We start from the raw sequence: 20875 nt of genomic DNA, 5'->3' as shown, positions 1-20875 counted from the left end.
CCGAACAATACATACTGTACAACTGCATTTATATATAGTATAATACAAAAACAAGCCAATATAATTAATACTGTTAGCAGCAGGAAGGAGGACATCCTTGTGGAGGTAATGATGGGTCCTGCTTACATGGATGGGTATAGTTTGTGAGATTTTGTTGATCTGTAAACTTATGATGTGTCTTTTCTGTATGGATACCATACTTCATTTATTTAATATTTAAAGAGAAGAGGAAGAAATCCAGAAGTGACTTGTTGCTAGCATTGATTCAAGGGCCCAGCACTTTATACAGTTCAGCTCCATGCCCTCAGCTTGTTGTCTCTCATCCTTAAGCCTCTCACCCAGCGTGATGATCACCACGCTGTCCTGTTCATGCACCAGGCATGAGGAAGGAGCCAGGAAGCTCCGTCTCCCCTTTTATCAGGAGAGCAAACTCTTTTCCAGAATCCCACCCACCCACTTGAGCCTAGCAGTCTTTCACTTACATCACACAGGCCAAGACTGGGTTATATGGCCACACCTAGTCGCAAGAGAGCCCCATAGTGGGAGGCACCAAGAAGGGATGTTTGGGAAAAGGCATCGTGTAATCAATCAACAGTGTCTGCCATGCAGACTAAAGCAGATGCATTTGTCCGTCAGGTGTATTGGTTGCTAATTCTCCTCGGATCGGTTTATTAGGGTGTTTCCCTGGATTTGTTTGTAAGTAGAACATAGATTAAATTTTAGGAGATGCTTATGAGATTAACATGGCCAAGAGCCGGATTGTCTGACCTAATAAGTCAAGTTTACCAAAAGTGATAAATCAGAAAGGATTAGGCACAAAGGTGGTCAGAGTGATGGGATCATGATTTGTGAAACTTTCTTTCAATTAAATAAACTGGAATGTAGGGTCGCTCTTTCACAAATATGTGCACTGGCCAGATTTCTGACTACAAAGGCTTATTTTGTGCATAAGTAAAGACAAGTTTATTCTTGATTTGAACACCTTTCTCTCAAAATCTTAACCAAACCAAGCATTTCTCAATAAAACCCAGTGAGCCATGTACGTGTAAAATAACTTGGAGAATCTGTAGCAGAGTAGCCTCTGGTGGCTTTCTAAGAATAACACAAAAGGTTCAATCTGTGTAGTGGATTTGGAGATATGATTAGGTTGTTGGGCTGCAAAATCAACTGGAAAAATCCTTTCCATCAGACCCAACTGTCCACCAGGAAGAACTTCCTTTAGGTTGAAACCAATCCATAACAAATATATGTATTTTTTCATTAAAGTCCCCTTTTCTCGGGTGCTTTAATTTGCAAGGCTTGGTCATGCTGCCTAGTTGTATAAATATTTATCTACATGGGACTTGTCCCCCAATTGGATTACAAGGTTGAGGTCTTTTTTCTTTCTTCTTTTTTTCTCTCTGAATGTCCAGCCAGTAACTGCTCAATAAATACTTGGTTATTGGCTGATTGGCCAACTGACTGGAGAGATGAATGAATAAACGAAAGAATTTTTCATGTTATTGGAATGTTTGTATTCTGGGAGATGAAGCTAGCATGAATGGACCTTTCAGAGTCTTCACAATGCAAAATTTGTTTTCTTATATTTTATCCCAGCTCTGATACTATGGCGCTGTGGGGCTTTAGGCAAATTACTTATCAAATCTGAAACTTTCATGTATGATCTCAGGTTCAATGGGTGCCAGCAAAACGAAACCAAGTCTGGCTAGCTGACATGAAAAAGGCAGCTCCTTGTCATGAAACAAAGTCACTTCAGTTAAACAGCGCAGGCAGGCAGCCCTGATGAGCCTACAGTAGAAGCCTTTTCCTGGATTTCTGCTATTAATGGACACGGCTCCACATCTCACGGCTTCCACTTCCCGTTTCACGTTTCCGGGAGAGAGAATGCGGTTAGCCCAATTGATACAGGGTCTGCCTAGTTCAATTAACAATCAAGGGGCAGGGAGGCAAGATCACCCAAAAAAGATGTGGTCACAGGACGGGGGGATTGTGTGAACTGAGCAATCAGCCCGCAAGGTTTGCACAACACTCTCTTTCTTCATTTCTGGCCAAATACAGTGTACCTGTGAGGATTAAATAAGATAATGTACAAAAAGCCCTTGGAAAGTGCCTGGAATCAATAAGTGCAGGATAATGGTCAGAGGTGTCGTCAGAGCAGTAATAATGTTTCTCAGAGTGGCAGAAAGGCTGCTTGGTGGGCAAGTACAGCTAATCTCTGTCAAGCGTCAAGCAGACCAAGCTTTCCTGTTACTAGGAGACCTCTGTTTTAGATTTATGTCTTGAATTTATCACAAGCAATTTTTGAACCTATTTCCATTTTCAGTCTGTATTGCCTTCAGAGGCAACATGTTTCATTTCTTTACTACCTGCTTTGTCAAGTAGTAATTTGATGTGTTTATCCTAAAACCACCCCTTTCAAGCTCCTAAGAAAGCTTCTTGGTTCTATCACAGTGACCCCCAAGACCTACACCATAGGACCTGTTCAAATTTCTGGATTTGAGTGAATGGGAATATTTGTATGGGCTCTGGGCTTTCTTCTGAGTTGCTTTCTAAATCACGTATTTTCTTTGCATATCTTCACAGACAAGTTTACAGCCTTTTGAGCTTACTCAATTGTCTTTACAAGCAATGCAGGTATGTTTCTGCCTATGAGAAGGACAAGTTGCACGGCTGCATGGCTGTGTGGTGGCTCTGGCTTGGTGCCATCACCCTCTATCTGCCTCGTTTCCACTCATTTGTCACCCAGCACAGGTGATTCAAACTCACCTCAATAAAATGACAGAGTACGTTACTGCCTGTGGAGTCACTCTGAGCACAAATCAAAATTTACGAATGCAAGAGTCTAGTCATTTAGAATTTAGTGAATACACATTTTTTACCCTCTTTATTCCTTTTATGATCAGGGGCGCAATTAGGGACATCTGAAAAGAGATTTTTCTATCAAACTAGAGATCTGACTCTGGCTCTTCTTCGAGTTCCACCAACTGAGTTAATCACATTGACCCAAACTCTGAGAAACCCTATTGTGATGTGATCCGTATGTGACAACTGTGTATCTTCCCCGCATACAGTCACCTCCCAATTATCTGCACAAATGCAGGGGTGCGATGAGGCAGATAATTCAAAACAGCAAACAATCCAAATGCCATTTCTGCTTGGCTTGAGAATACATTATGCAAATTTTTGGCAGCAAATTTACCTTCTGTATTACATTTTGCTTGGATTCATATTAAAAATTTGTTTGCACTCTCTATGAGTGTGTGTGTAGGGGGCAGGGGGCGAGAAACTCATAAAACCCGGGCACCTGAAGGGGATTATAAATCATCATGCATCAACCTCCACATTTTTTCAGAGGAGTCAACCAAGTCCCAGAGAGGTTAGGTGACTTGTGTGGGATCCCAGTGCAAACTGGTGGCATAGCCGGTACCGGTACTACGTCCTGGTCTCTGACTCCCTCATTCCAAGGCGAAAAGCGCACACTAGTAATCAGGAGTCTGAGTGTTCCAGCCTTGTCAGGGCAATCAGTGTACCAGGACCCAAGCCCAATAAACAATCACGTTAGTGCATCTGAAGGGTGAACCCATCTGCCTTCTAACTTCTGGCGGCACAAAGCTTCCTAACAAGGCCTTATCAGGAGGCTCCACCTCCAGGTGGACTAGACAACACCTGTTTCCCCAAGGGCAGCCTAATGGCCCTGTTGGGCTCTGAAACTTCTCATAGCGTGCTGTAGGGGTTTGAATTACCTGGCATCAGTCAAGAGCTCTCAGGGAGGTTCACCTGAGTTTTGTTTGAATTGGGAGTGGGAATTGCCTGGAAGGCTATGAGCACGGTTTAGTGAATCTGTGCCTTTGGGAAGTGGGGAAAAGGAGAGGGAGAGCATGTAAGCACTCTGCTTTGAATCAGGACACTGGCAGCAAATGCCAACCTGATGAGCAACTTGGGGCCAGGCTGCCAGTGTGTCAAGTTGACCTTGAAATAACCATTAAAGAGCAAAGAGGAAGCAGATAGGTAGGCCTCCACCTCTGGCCAACCTCCCCAGAAGTACAGCAGTGAGGTCAGAGAAAAGACATTCACAGGTCAGCCAGCCAGCAAACATCAGCTCAGGTGCCTCTGGGGAGGTGGACAGCTGGAGGGAACAGTAATGAGCTGTGCTGGGTTGTCATGCTCTGCATCAGCTTCCAATCTGGCTGAAGGCTGTGGCCAAGGGTTATTAGCAGCTAATGGCTTTTTGTGGCTTGGAACAGACTGGCAGTAGTAGTTCCTTGAGCTTTCTCGAGTAGGCAAGGGTTCTCAGTGCCTTGGGTCCTCCTGGAGCAATTCAGTAGAAGGTGCTGGAGCACGTGAGGTGGCCAGAGGTTGGCTTGACATGGGAGGCTGACTTCAAGTGGGAATGGAACCCAATGTTGACATTGCCTAGAAGAGATACAATGGGCAGGGATGCAGGAAGGGTTTGCTTTTAGCTTCAGATCTGACAGCTTGGCTCTATCAATCCCACTCAACTTACAATATGCTATTATCTGCCAAGAATGAAGACAAATATTTATTTACCTGTGAATGCAGAATAATATTTGAACCTACCTAATAGGCAAAAGGCCTTCCTTTTAATCAAAGACTGATTTTTACTGATGTTCTATTAATTCTTTCTGGGCAAAGCCCTTTTTTCCACTTAGCAATATCCACTTAGAGCTACTGAAGTTATCAATAATAGCAATATTGAAACAATATAGCAGGTTACTAACAACAATACATAATAACAAAAGAGCTTTATTTTTAAAATTGTTAACACTGATGAAATAGTTTGCTTGTGTGTCTGTGATCAGCCAGTGGATCAGCCGGAGGCTTGCTGGTCTAGGATGGGGCAAACATGTCTGGAGGTTGACAGCCTATCAGCTGGTGTGATGCTGGTGACTGAGCCACATTTCTCTCATAGGAACAAGCCCAGGCTTGTTCACATGGCAGTTGGGAAGGGCTCTAAGGCTTTGCAGTGAAAGCCTGCAAAGCTTCTTGAAGCCCAGGCTCAGAACAGGCACAAAAGGACTTCCACCAGGGGAGCAGATGTAGCTCAAGTGGTTGAGCACCTGCTTTCTATGTACGAGGTCTTGGCTTCATTCCCCGGTACCTCCCCATCCTTTCCCACCCCCCAAAAAAAGACTTCCACCATATTCTGTTAATAATGCAATTCACAAAGGCTGCCCAGACTCAAGAGGTGGAGGATTAAATGCCTTCTCTTGATGGAAAGAGCTGCAAAAGTACATTGCAAATTAATGTAGGTTCAGGTAGAGGAATAATTGCAGCCAATTTTGCAAACAATCTACCAAGCAAATATTTTAAATTTGTAAGATTTTGTTTTTAGAAAGTTCTAAGAAAACCTGCTTTGATCATAGAGCTAATATCAATTCCTGCCTGACACCTTGGGATCCCACTGGTATATCTGGGATAGAATTATGCTGAACTTCAGGTCTTATGGGACCTTAACTCGACCTACTCAGTACAGTGAGGAGAGGTTCAGGGAGTTGGGGGTTTTGGTTCCATTTGACTATCTGTGAAGGTAAAACTATTTTGGAACCATTGTTCATATCCATTCTCTCTCTTTCTTAACTGAAGTCTAATTTACAGATAATAAAATTCACCCTCTTTAGTGTACAGTTCTATGAACTTTGACAAATGCATGCAGCTGTTCAAATCCCACCATGATCAAGCTGTAGACCTACCCTATCACCTCTGTATATTCCCCGACTCCCCCCTTATTCTACCCCAACTCCTGGCAACCACTGATCTGTTATCTGTCTCTATGGCTTTGCCGTTTCTAGAATGTCATATAAATAGAATCATACATTAAACAACTCGGTGGATCTGCTTTCTTTCCCTTTCCCCTAGCATTTAAAATTCATCCGGGTCTTGGATATATTAGATGTTTGTTCCCTTTTATTACCGAGTAGTGTTCTGTCCATGTTCTTTTTTTTTTTTTTTAAGAAAAGTTGTGGGTTTACAGAACAATCATGCATAAAATACAGGATTCCCATATACCACCCCACCACCAAGAACTTGCATTGGTGTGGAACATTTGTTATAACTGATGATAGCACAGTTTTATAATTGTACTATTAACTAAACTCCATGGTTTAACTTAGGGTTCACTGCTTGCGTGGTATAGTTCCACGATGTCCAAGTTCTTGTAAATTACTTCAGAAATTAGGTCAAGTTCAGAGGTATGTTCTAATGACATAAACATTTTCTTTTCTAGTCCAAAGCTTATGGAATTAGCTTAAGAGCAGGAAAAAGAAGTGCTGGGGGAAAAAGTATTTACTCCTTTAACATGTTAGTCATTTTTCATACTTTTCACCTTTCGTGGTTTCTTCTTTGGCATATTCAATAAGTTCCTTTTATCAGGAATAATATTAAAGATTACCTTTTTAATTTTAAATTAAAATTTCATTTCTTATTAACATCACAGGCAGATAATTTTTAAAAATCCGATAGTGCTAAAAGACCTATAACTAAAAACCACAGTCCCCTGCCCCAGCATGTTCCGACTCTCCATGCTCTCACTCCTCCAGAGCAACCTCTTTCAATCCTTTTATTTGTTTCTTCTGGTTTTTACCTCCATATTTCTAAATTATATGCTTACACTGATTTTTTTAAAAATTTATGTTTTGACGTTTTCTATGGGCTTTATATTATGTTAGATGAAGGTTTATGTCTCTTACATTCCTCCTTTCCCTTCCTTCTAGCCTCCTAATGTAGTTACATCACAATTTTAGGTTGAATCACTTTTGTATTTACATAATTACGTCAGTGCAATTTTTGTTCACTATTGTACCAAGTAGTGTCTATGATTGCTTTCTTCCTTGAACATTTTCTTTTCCTCATGTTAATGACTGCCTCGCATTTTTCATTTCTTGGTCTTTTAAAAACAAATACTTAGTTTTTCCTCCAACAACCTCTCAGAAAAACTTTCCATGCTGCCAAGCTCATCTAATGAGTAGTCAGTTCCTTCTTTTCCTTCCATTCTCTTGCTCCAGTCTTAGCTGGGTGCTCTCTGGGCTTCCTGTACAGCTAAGCTTTCTTCTTGGAGACCTCTTCCCATCTTTCTAAGAATTCTCTTCATCTTTTTCTTGGGTTGGACCCCTCATTTCCTGCTCCTGAAACTTCCTCATTCTGGTGGAGTATATTTTTAGTAGTTTCCTGAGAATGAAATGGAAGGTGAAATTTTTAGGTACTTTTAGCCCTGAAGGTGGCTTTCTTTTACCTTCACAGTTAATTGTTTGGCTGGATCTAGGTTGAATATACTTTTCCTTCAGAACTTTGAAGACATTTCCTGACTATTTCTAATTTCCAACAATGTTATTGAGAAGTCCAATGTCTTTCTGATTCATGATCTTTTGTATTTGACTTTTTAAAGTATTTCTGGAAGGCTGTAGGGTCTTTATTTCTGATGTTTTGAAATTTTACAACACCGTCTTTTGGTGTGGACCTTTTTCATTCTTTGTAATAACATTTTGAGACTCTTGCAATCTGGAGACTCATGTTCTACAGTTTTTTTGTATTATTTCTTTGATAATTTCCTCCCCAGGACTTTCTTTGCTTTCTCTTTTTGGAACATTCATTAACCAGAAGTTGGATCTCTTGGTTAGATCTCCTAATCTTCTAATCTTGTCTCCTATTGTTTTTATCCTTGCCTTTTGTTACACTTTCTGGGAGATTTCCTAAACTCTCTTTATATCTCTTCTATCAAAAAACATTAAAAACTTTTTTCTTTAATATTTTTAATGTTTAAAAATTCCTTTTCTCTGATTATTCATTTTATAGTTCCTATTATTTTTCATGGATGTAATATTTTCATTGTTTCTAAGACTATCAATAATATTTATTTGGAAATAAATTTGCTACCTGCCTTGTCTCTGGTTCTTTCCAGTTTTGTTTTCTCTTTTTTCATTGTGTGTGTGTGTTTTAGTGTGTTTTATATTACCATGTGTTCCTCTAGCTTTTTTCTCTGGGATATTCAGTTATTTCAGGGAGGAATTCTACAATTTACTTTCTTTGGGTCGAGGCTGGGGGAGGAAGGAGGGCACCATGGTAATAAAGTTGGTACCCAGTGTTTTAGCATCTAGCTGCTGAGCATGGAGTGGGGCTTGGGGTCTCACTCTTCATTTTACACATTATCTTCACATTTTCAGCTTAGTGTCCAATCCCCATCTCTCTTTGGGATTGTGTTCCTGAGTCTGAAAGCTAATCTGGTTTCACTTTTCCTTTGATGCAGGTTATGTGAGGGGTATTTACCTGGCTGCTCAGGATGGAGTGAGGCTCTGAGGGTTTGTCTCTGCTCCTTATATAGACTTCTTTTTTTTTGGTACTGGAAACCAAACCCAAGACCTCATATATGGGAAGCTTGCATGGCACTCAACCACTAATCCTCATTGGCTTCCCTGACTTGGTTTATTTGTTTGTTTTGCTTGCTGTTCTTTTTTTGTTTTTTTCAGGAGGTACCAGGGGCTGAACCCAGGACTCCCATGTGGGAGGCAGGAGCTCAACTGCTTGAGCCACATATACTCCAAGTCTCATCTAGACTTTTAATCAATCTCCTCATTTTTAGCCCCATACCTTACCCCACCTTCTGTGGTATTTAGTAGCTTAAATTCTCTATCATTAACTATCCCTACAGGCATCTTCCACTCTGCTATATCATTTAAATGCCTTCATTCATTTTCATATATTATAGTATGGTGCTATAGATATTTCCTAATTTTGAGGAATATAGGGTTTTTGTTTTGTATCTCAGTCAGTCTTAGTGAAAAATGGAGATGGCACAATATCAAGTATATATTTTGTAAAGGATTCTATGACTGCATTCATCCTAAACCTAAGCATTCAGTAAATAATGCCCTTACTTGCAAACATTTGTGATAAATTACCATAAGCCCCTTTTTGGAAACTATCTCAAAGGGATCAGCTTTCTGATAGTGTCAGTAGAGTTATATTTATTTCTGAGAAATTGCACATGAGTGGACTTGTTTATATACAATAAAGTGCCTGGGGGAAATAGAATCTTAAGACCTCTGGACCCTGTGTCATTGTTCTCTAGTCTGCCCTCTTAGAAGTTCCTCCAGGGAGGCAAGGAGAGGCAATGGAAAGCGGTTGGGAGACTTGCATTATGCTCTCTTCTCAGGTTCCTGACTTCTTAACTCTTAGATTTACACTGTATGTGTCCTCTAAGCTGTTCAAGGTGCTATATAATCTCTTTGACTATGGACATTTCATAAAAATCACAACAGCCCAGCAAACAGGCACCATGCTTAAGGGAAAAATTTGGCATAGAAGCTAATCCCAGTCTCTGGGTTGCAGTCACAAAAGGTTGTGTAAAGAGCTGCTGAGCAGAGAAAGATCTGATTAGGAAGTTTATCTAACCTCAGGTTTGGGAAATGCAAGGGGGTTGGGTTTTCTATTTCACAACCAATTCTCCTCCACTGAGGGTCATTCTCTATTTAGAAATATAAAGTACTAAAAGCACTAATGGACTATATGTAAGGGATTTGCCACATGTTAGCCAATGGCATATACCAAACTGTGAGAGCACTTTGCTAATATGTGAGATACCTGCTTTCTTTCCCTTTATTGAAAGTTTATAGATTTTTAATTTCCCAAACCTTAGGTCATAGCTGTGGGCAAAGTTGGGGAACTAATCTCAGCAAAGAGGAAAGGGTAAGGGAGCAGACAAAGAAAGGTTTCTGTGTGCTGGATTAGTTACACAAACATCACTGCACTGTCTCTTAAAAATTTTTGAGCCTTAACAACTATATCTCATTTTCTAAGGGTTACTGTTTTCAATGATTTAAAAAAATTTTTTTTTCAGAGGAACCGGGGGTTGAACCCAGGACATCATACACAGGAAGCAGTGCCCAACCACTGAGCTACACCCATTCCCCAATGAGAGTTGGGTTTCTAATTTCCCAAAGTGCTTGATTGATAGAAGCTATTGTGGGCTTAGTCTGTCAGCATATTCATTTGCTTGTTTGTTTTGTTTTTAGGAGGATCAAACCTAGGACCTCGTATATGGGAAGGAAGAACTCAACCACTTGAGCTGCACCCATTCCCCTAAAGGATTTTTAAAGTTCTGAAAAGGTAAGAAAACAAAAAATCTACAGTCCCCCAGGTGCAACAGTAAGGACCAGGAAGGAATGAGGGTCCAACAGTGAGAGCATGATACTAATGACTATGCTTGTGAGCCTATATGCCTGAAATAAGAACAAGGCCTAGAGCAGCACTGTGCCTGGGAATTTCCTCCTGACAGCCTTTATGTTACTCAAATGTGGCCAGTCTCGAAGCCAAACTCAACATGTAAATGCAATGCCTTCCCCCCAGCGTGGGACATGACACCCGGGGATGAGCCTCCTTGGCACCGAGGGATCACTATCAAGTACCAACTGATGATGCAACTGGAAAATGACCTTGAATTGAAGGTTCAATGTGGATCTAGCAGAATATCCCTGTCTACATATAATAACATGACTTTAAAATGCTGTTTGACCTAATGTAAGGGGGAAATGGAAAGGAGAAATGAGTTTATATGGCTACGAGTCTCTAAAAAAGTCTGGAGGCTGTCAGAAGGATTGCCCTTATGTACAACAGAACAGAATCTAAGAGGCAGATGAAGCAGATACAACCCCAAGTATTGGTTCCTTTGAGGGCTAAAGAGACCCACGGGCTATATGGTCATGGCAGATGGGGTTCACTGCCATGTCAGATGGCCCTTCTTTGGAGCTGGTGTTTCTGCGTGATGAAACTGGACTCAGATGGAATCTCTTTTCATTAGACTTTCATGCTACTTTACTGGAATTGTAGTTGGTGTTGGGGTTTAAGATATATTTAGGGGATTTGAATCTCTGGACTGACAATATGATAGCCAGGCCCTGAGCCTCAACAGACTTCAGCTCCTACAATCTGATTTATTGGACTCACCTCACTCAGCTAAGATGGAGTTGAAGAAGGACAACCACCATACCATGGAGCCTAGAGTGCCTACAACTGAAAGCAGGAGGATTGCATCCAGTATCCATGTGGAATCTGAGCCTCCTCTTGACATAGAGATGCCACGGACATAACCAATCCAAGGTCCACAGAGAAAAGGTGGCATTGGAGTGGAGTGAGAAAAGTGGACATGGTGGCTGATATGGGTATGGGGAATAGCAGGAAGAGATGAGATGTGGAGGTGCCTTTGGGACTTAGAGTTGCCCTGGATGGTGCTGCAGGGGCAATCACCGGACATTGTAAATCCTCCCAGGGCCCACTGGATGGAATGGGGGAGAGTATGGGCCATGATGTGGACCATTGACCATGAGATGCAGAGATGCCCAGAGATGTACTTACCAAATGCAATGGATGTATCATGATGATGGGAGTGAGTGTTGCTGGGGGGGGGGAGTGGTGGGGTGGGGGTGGTGGGGTTGAATGGGACCTCATATTGTTTTTTTAATGTAATATTTTTACAAAATCAATTAAAAAAAAAACTGGTTTCACTTAAAATTGATTTATGGTTCTGAATCTACTTCACTTCATTTCACCACCCTGATAAAAAAAGGTAAAAGCGTATAAAGAAACTTGTTTCCTCCTTGATATTTGATGAGAAAACACAACCACAGTCTCTGCCAGACGTTTCTTGGTAGTAGCATAGATAGGGATATATACCTACCTTGTATTTCAGTGAAATTTCTAAGCATGATTTTTAGTTTTCTTAATGAATTCCTAATACCTGTGTGTCTTCAAAGTCATAGTGTATTTCTACCTTATTTAAGAGACACCCAGAAATTTCATCAATAAGGTTTTTTGTTTTTACTTGACAAGGGAACAATATGCTGCCAGACTAAGCCCACAATAGCTTCTATCAATCAAGCACTTTGGGAAATCAGAAATGACAATGAAACCCACTGCATTAAGTAACCCGTGGTGCTGGGAATTAATCAGAAATCTGGTGTTTTTGAATATAAATGAATTTTTAATAAATTAGATTTGAGAATTACTTACAAGCTGTAGATTATGAGTCTGTGCAGAGGCAGCTGATGCTTTGGGAAATCCACAGGGGGCAAATGCTGCTAAAGTAGACAGGAAAATATGCTTGTTACTCTGGAGAGAAGGGAGAAGAGGATGCTTAATAAGTGCCAACTTTTTCCGCTCTTGCCCATTCCCACATTGGCCAGGCCAGATCTGTGCTTGAGGCTCTTATTTTCTATGGTGACTTCGATGTCCAACTAAGGAAAATTTGTCTTACTTAGGCTCTTACACTCTCCATCTGCTTTTCATCTTAAATTTAAATTGCCTGAATTTCGAAGCATTTAAAATATGATGGCACTCAATTTCATAATTCAATTAATCTATTTAATTTATTTGGGAAACACAAGACCTGGTCCACAGATCCTAACAATCAAATAGATTTAATTAAGGCACCACACCAATTATTTATGAATTGTTTACTGTGTGTGAGATACTATTCTAGGCATGGAAAATATAAATTTTCTGAAGTCCCCTCCAGTTTCATGTGAAGAATCTTGTAAAGAAACTGGATCTGAATGCCAAGCGAAGTGACCTAAGTGCTGCGTGGGCCAGTTTCCCCTCACCGGAGGCCCTAGGGATTGAAACTGGACCTCCCATATGGTAGACAGGAGCCCAATTGGTTGAGCCACATCCATTTCCCTTGAATACTGTCTTAAAATATTCTTTCATGAAAAAGAGATCAGCCCAAAAGCCATTAATGTGTTGTACAATTTTTAAAAGGAAGATATATTAGAGTCAATACTGAGTAATATCAATAAATCAGACAATCAATCAATATTTATAGAGGACTCTGTCAGAAAAGAGTGCATTCAAACTAGGTAATTGAGAAGAGTCCAATAAAGAGGGAGACTGAACTTAATCATCCCAAGGTCCACAGGATGGAGGAATAGAGAATAGATTAGAGTGGACTTACTGGTGTTCTGCTGGGGAACTACTATGATTAGTAAGGGAAGAAATTGTAGTAGTGATGTGGAAAAAGTGGCCATGGTAGCTGCTGATGGTAGGGAGAGGGAAGAAGAGACATGATGGGGGCACATTTTTAGGACTTGGAGTTGTCCTGGGTGATGCTGCAGGGACAGATGCTGGACATTGTGTGTCCTGCCATGATCCACTGGGTGGAATGGGGGAGTGTAGACTACAATGAAGACCATTGTCCATGTGGTGCAGCAGTGCTCCAAAATGTATTCACCAGGTCCAGTGAATGTGCCGTGATGATGGAAGAGGTTGTTGATGTGGGAGGAGTGGGGTAGGGGGCGTGAGGGTATATGGGGACCTCATATTTTTTTAATGTAACATTTAAAAGAAAATAAAGACAAAAAAGACACTATTTATAAAAGAATAGCAGGGTTTGGGCAAACCAGCAAGGGATGATGTAGTACCCCGTGGATTGACAACAGCAGGAAGGGTCACTGCCTCTAGGCCAGACTGGGAAGGAGAAAGAGTAGTTATAGAAACTTAAGCCAGGAGCTTTGCAAGAGAGACTGCCAACTCTCCATGACAGGCAAAGAAGGATGTATGGCCAATAAATTCTTTGACTTCACTCTCCTCCTGACTTTTTATCTCTTGCCTGGGACATCTATTGGCCAAACCATTTAGCAGTCAGAGGGTAAGAACCTGGTTGATGTGGTCCACAGAGGTCAGCCGCTTGGGGCACAAATCAGGATGTCAAAGGATGTGAGAGAATCTGGAGGCGCTTAGAAAATAGCCTGGCAGTTCCTCAAAATGCTAGACATAGAGTTAGCATATGACTCAGGATTTCTGCTTCTAGGTGTATACCCCAAAGAATTGAAAACAGGTGTTCAAACAAAAACTTGTACACAAATATTCACAGCAGGATTGTTCATAATAGCTAAAAACTAGAAATAACCCAAGTGTCCATCAGCCGATGAAGGGATAAATTATGATATATCTATATAATGGAATATTAGTCAGCCATGAAAAAGAATGAAGTACTGATACAAGCAACGACATGGATGAACCTTGAAAACTTTAGCTGAGGGAAAAAGGCCAATCACAAAATGCCACATATTATATGATTGCATTCATATGAAATGTCTAGAATAGGGACATCTATAGAAACCAAAAGTAGCTTAGTGGTTGCTTACGAGTGGTGAGGGATGCAGTAGAACGATAGCTGAAAGGTATAGGGTTTCTTTTTGAAATATTCTAAATTCTTTTTGGAAATATTCTAAAATCGAGTGTGGTGATGGTTGCATATATCCGTGGATATACTAAAACCCATTAAATGGTACTTTAAATGGGTGAATCACATGGTATGTGAATTACATCTCAATAAAGCTGAAAAAAGGTTGTTTTTTTTTTTAAAGGGAAATGTAGAGCTTTCATTGAGAATTTCAGAATGAGTACTGTCAGGAAAGAAAGAAAATATTTTTGAGAGTCCAAAACAGGACTTCTAGGACATTCTACAAAATACCTGACCAGTAATCCACAAAAGCAGGACTTCTAAATCTATATCTTTATTTTTGACCTTACTCCTGAGTAACAGACTCAGATTTCATTTGGTTGCTGGGCATCTTCTCTTCAAACTTAATATGCCTCATCCCTACCGCTCCCAAACTGCCCCACCCCCACCCCGCAGGCCCCCAAATAGTCTCTCCTTCCCTTCCACTGAACTTCTCCATTTCTCTCGCCTTATTATATCAGCCATCACTTTAAGTTTCTTCCACCAATGAAGACTTAGATCCTTGAAATCAAGACAAGAGTGGGGTCCTTTTATCCACTGCAATGTCCTGTACTGCGCTTTATAGCCTGTCTCCCACCATTTTGGGGAAAAATAAGAACTTTCTCTCCAAAGGCAGATCTATTCCACGGGAATCCCCATAGTTTGTATTATCTTAGTTATTTCCAAACTATTAAAGTTTTAACCATTTCCTCATGACGTAAGTAATTTGAGGGCAGGGACCATGTCTATTTGTTTTGGTATGTCTCCTGGTGTCCCATTTTCTCAGGAAAGAACTTGACACTCAGTAGGAGTCCAATGGCTACTGTTTGTTTTTGCTCTAATTGTTAATTATGTCTGGAGTAAACCATGTCTCAGCTTGGGCACCATCTAAGCTTACTTGACAAACCTCAATGTAAGAACTAAGTTTGGAACTATTATATTAAAGATGGATTCCTGTTGTGCCAGGGTTCCCAGCTGGGAAAATTGCTTTCAGTTCAGCCAGCATTTAACTGCTTTTTCAGTTGACATGAATATGCAAAGGAAAAAAGGCCACCGACAGATTCTTTCGCAGCTTGGTGATTAGGCATTAACAGACAATCAAATTTTGGATAGACTAAATGTTTAAGTGCTGTAGGTATCAAGAAAAGGTACTAAATTGTTCTGATTTCATTGAAATGGCTGTTAGACAAGAGACAGAAAAATTTATGCTTATAACTATTCATTTGTGGGTCTTTTCCACATTCATTTCAAAGAGATATGGCAGCTCATAAAGAACGGCAACTTCCTTGGAAGCCAGAGGGCTTAATGAAGAATTAAAGATATTGCAACCTTATAGTTGAAATAATAGAAGGAAAATTGAATTATTCTTCCCATAGTAAATACATATATTCCTGAGTATTCCTGCCAAAATGACTTCCCTAACCCATGGAGTGAAATACACTTAATTTTCACTTGGGTGCATTAAACAAAGCTGTGGGTTCTGTAATACAACAACTGCCTTGAAGGGATGGAAAAACACGGGGATGAAAAAGCACTCTCGATGTATGGTTACATCAGTCCTGCATTGTATCACAGCTTCCTCTGGCACCATTAGATGGAACACTGGGTAATTTATAGAAGTCATTTTTTAACAATTTGATTGTTGGTCTATATCAGCCGAATTGATTGGTTGCAGAGACAAATCTTTATTTTTATAATAGCAATAACATCCTTTGAGGATTACTGCTCAATTTACTCCTGATGCCAATGTTACCAACCGATATCTATCAATTTATATTGGAAAAATATGTTCTTATTTCTTAATTATCTGTTTAATTGTAGGGAGACTAGCTAGAGTCCCATGATGCCGTGGGTTTACCTGCACTGGGGAGTCTGCCAGAGGTACTGAGAGTCTTGGTGTTTGGCTCCTGGAGAGCTCTCTGCTCCTCATGGTCCTAACCACATTTACCCCTGTGTCTAAGAAGGTAGGTGCACCCTGATGCATGGCTGGCAGCAGAGCCTGCTCTCCTGTACCCCAACAGATGCTTCTGCAAGCCTGCAAATGGCTTCTCCATTGACCTACTTTCCTGCTGATCTAATCTGGTCAGCTCTCGCCATCGGGAATCCTGGTGATGACATCCTCCATCAGGCAAGATGGGGCTTCCTGGAGAGCGACAGGAGGGAAGCCAGGCCTGCCCACTTTTTGTCAGCTCCCTGGAATAAATTGCAGGCCTCATTTTGTTGACATGAATGAATGCATGAGGATCAGTCCTGACTTTGAGACTGGCCAAAGACAGAGGCTAAGCATGTGCCTAGTAATCGGGGACCTGCACTAGAACTATGAGAGTGCCCTGAGCATGCTGTGGCTCTGAACTTCCTCAGTGCCATGGAAGGAGAGGGAGGCAGGTTTCCTCTCCAGTGGGGTCCAAGCACAAGTAAAGAAAACCCTCTCTCCATGAGGGAGAACAATTTGTTTGGGGCCAACAGCCCCCTAGGAGGTTGTAAACACACAGTTTCTAAATCACTTTATCTTGTCATTGTTGTTTTCATCACCATCATAATCATTAATTTATTGTGACCATTTGTTGCTTGCTCACTATATGAAAGACCCCTGGATAAGAAATTTACTTGAATTTTCCCGTTTTCCATTTTTAGCAACCTTACCATGAATAGGAGGAAGAATAATCTTTGGAACCAGATCGCACAGGTTTAAATCCCAGCTTCACTGTTTATTATTGAGGAAGTAACCTAACCTCTCCAACCCTCAGTTTCCTTAGGTAAAGGGGATAATAATAGTAAGTACCTTAAAGAGTTGTGAGGATTGAATGAGATAATCCACACCTGGCACATGGCACTGCTTCACAAAAGTTAGCTCTTATCCTTATTTTCCCATTTTACAGATCAGAAAAGTAAGGCATAGCAGGTTAAGAAACTTGCCCAAAGTCACACATGTAAATCTGTTGACTCTAAGGTACATGCTCATAATATTTATAACTGCTTACTCTGTTGTCTGGAGGAAAAAAAGGGACAGGCCACATTATTTCAGCCTTTTATATAAATGACAAATACGTACCCACCCCAAAATAAATTTTCAATTAGCTAGCCTATCTCTACTTTGAGTCACAAAGAATAGATAACACAGAATTAAATAAAATTTCTGCCTCTAATTTTTACTGTCCTAAGGCAAATGGATATCTGAAAGGCTGATATATTGATAACATCCTTCACGGACAAGCACACATAAAGCATAGAGATTCCTTATCTCACCAGCTGCTAAATATCTTTTCTCAACATTCCCAGTCACTGGAAAACAGACTATCAATCCTTTCTCCTATCTTGCCACCCTCATCACTCTCCACAAATTAGTACATGAGAGAGATAATGACAGTTTACAGCGTTGGAAATGATGTGTGTAGGTATTCCTTATGCAGAAGGCTGCCCATTCCCCAAGATAAGGGACTGGATGAGTCCTGCTCAAGTACATTTCAAAGTCATCATAGCAAAATCTCTTTTAAAATCTGGATGATTTCAAAATTACCCTTAATAGACTTATCATTTAATTTTTTTGACTCTGCTGAAATCAGAAGCAATTTCACTATTCTTCCCCCTATCATCCTATTTTTGAAGTGCCACACCATGCAGTGCTTATCTTGACTGGTTGTTTGCAATTAGCCATGACCTACATGACCATGTGAAGGTAATAGGGTAAGTTTATGAATCTAGCTAATTTTAAATTGAAACATAATTCTGCCTTAACTCTGGATGGGTCCCTGGACAAAGATCTGAGCTACTTTTTAAAAGGTAATAACATGTAGTAGGAGTTATGTGATGCAGGCAAACTCCTCTTTGGAGTTTGTTAAAGAAAAGTTGGTATATCTAGAGTTTGTGGAAACTAATATTGTGAGAAACAAGACGTTAGACTAGAAAGTGAGATGTTAAGTCCCTTTTGGTGGCCAGATTTTCTGATTCTGTGGACAAGAGTGAGGTTGTGTGCTGGGGAATAGACTATGTCTAGGTCAGTTACATTTTCTGTAATGGGCTAGGTAGTATGTATTTTAGGCTTTGTGGGCCAAATGGTCTCTGTCATAAATACTCAACTCTGCCATTGGAGCATGAAAGCAGCTACAGACAGTACATAAATGAGTGGGCATGGCTGTATTCCAATAAAAATTTATTTACAAAGGCAGGTTATGGGCTGGATCTGGTCTGCAAGCAATAGTTTGCTGACCCCTACAGTAGGTTCTCTGCTGGGAACTTTGTATACATTGTCTCAATTGCTCAGAACACTAATCAGTATATATTCTAGATAGGCTGCAGACTATACATAGTTAATGTGAATGGACAAGAAGACTTTTTTTCAGGCATCAACTTAAGAACAGCAAAAAGGATAACCTCAGACTTTTGCACAAGAGCATTCAATGCTGTAAGAAGGCAAGGGAGGGGCATTGGGAAAGAAAGTGTGATCATGAGCATTATGCTGTCCAAGAAATCTTCAAGTAAAAAGCAATCGGCAGACCCTCTCACACATGAAAAACTCAAGGAACAGAGACCCAGAAGCATTTTTGGAAAAACTGCAAATAACAAAATTCCACACTGAGATAAATAAAAATAAAGAACTCTGTGGTGGACATTCTTTGATAAAAGGACCGGTGGTGAGCATTATGTACATTTGAATATAGAGTCAAACGTAGAACCAAAAATGAATTGCAAACAACTATGGGAATTATGGATACAGAAATTAAAATGAAAGTTACAAAAGTGGACAATATAAAAACAATAATGCAACTAACACAAATTTATTCTAAATAAAGAATGGAATTTTAAGATGGAAGGATTTGGACAGTTTTTAAGTTTAAAAATTTTTTTACATTTTCATATTAAGTAAATTTTTAACAAGAATGAATAAAATTTTTTATAAAATGGTAGAATGATTTTCATAAAGAAAATATTAAAAGGAAAGAGAACAGGTTAGCAGTAGTTAACTCTCAGTGATGATACAAATGACTGACAATTTTTCCTCACTTATCTCCTCCCTTCCACCTTTTTCCTTACACTGTGATGAACTTGTGGGCATATCTGTCAAGAGGACAAATGGCTCCTCTAATTAAAATTGCTCAATAGTTATGAACGATGAAAACTGTCAACTTTTAAAAATAAAATGTATATACCTCGAAAAAAACACATTTTTTGGGTACATTAAAACAATTGTATATATTAAAACTGTTTTCAAGAAAACAGCATGACTTTGGAAAAACAGAATATATTGTCATAAAAGCCATAGAAGTCATTTTCATGCAGGAGGAAGAATCATTGATGCTATGTGTTGTAAGGATATATATACTTTATATATATATATATACACACACCTTATATATGAGAGAGAGAGAGAGAGAGAGAGAGAGAGAGAGAGATGCAGCAAGTATCTTTGACACCAGAGATGCATGAAAGAAAAGTTTATTAGTACTCACAGGTCCTAGAACAGAATGACACTGAGAAACACATCATAAGCATAGCCTCAGCCAAGCTAGTGGGGGGCAAAAGGTTACAGTGGACTTAGGGACTGTGCTTAATAATGTTATGTGGATGGAGTTGCAGCAGTTGGTCAAGAAAGAGTGGGGATTGGAGAGAGGGTGCGAACTCCGGTTGGATGTGTGGAGGAGAGGAAAAAGTGGTTTACCTTGTACAAGCAGATGTCAGGTGTGTTCACTGAGGTGCCTAACAATAGGATCTAAGATGCTGAAACACTATGACAACACAAAAGCCCTTTAGGTTACTCCCGACCTGGACATCAGAGATGCTTGAGGCAGCATGAAAGTGTGAACAGTTCCTATCCTGTTTTAATTCACTACATACTAACTCTAAAGTGTACTAACACTACATACTAAATCTAAAATCTAAGATTAGGATAAAGATTAGCAAAAGGGCCATCATAGTTGATCTTCCTTGAAAACAATTTCAAGGAAGCAGAAGCCAGAAATAAGTGTATAGATCGAGTGGAGAGTAAAGAAGCAGAGATTTCATTTCTTTCCCAAATGAGCCATTATTCTTCAAAAAACAAAAAACAACCCTCTTGGGATAGATATTATTTCCATTATTCTTATGGAGAAATTAAGTTTTATGTACCTTACTCAGATCATACGGTTGTTAATTACAGAGCCAATATGCGAACCCAAATCTGTCTGAGTGTCAAGCCTATTACCTCTCATTCCATTATTGTTTGCATGAAATTTTAATTGTAAGAGAAAATGGAAGATAAGATCAGAATGGAGAGAAAATAGAGGTGACAAGGGTGCTTTTTGAGGTGCCTGCCCAGCCCACAGTCCCCTTTCCTGAGCACTTTCTACTGTTACAAGAATGGACAGTGGTAGCCATGTGTGTATTGTGTGTCCCTACCATCCAGGTCATGCTGATTGGGCTGGAGTGGATGATCAATGGACAATACCGATTGGACTGGAGTAGACCCAACCCAAGCTGAAATCTTCTGGTTAATTATATTGGAGCTACAATACACCAGTACTTTTTTCAGCCAGTCTCTTGAACTGAGGAGAATTAAAATGGTTTGGTGGGAAGCAGACTTGGCTCAACGGATAGAGCATCTGCCTACCACATGGGAGGTCCAAGGTTCAAACCCAGGACCTTCTTGACCCGTGTGCAGCTGGCGCACGTGCA

This window comes from Dasypus novemcinctus, chromosome 5, assembly GCF_030445035.2.
Source record: "Dasypus novemcinctus isolate mDasNov1 chromosome 5, mDasNov1.1.hap2, whole genome shotgun sequence".
NCBI classification, from domain to species: domain Eukaryota; kingdom Metazoa; phylum Chordata; class Mammalia; order Cingulata; family Dasypodidae; genus Dasypus; species Dasypus novemcinctus.
The sequence above is the reverse complement of the archived record's forward strand: the minus strand, read 5'-3'. Positions refer to the sequence as shown.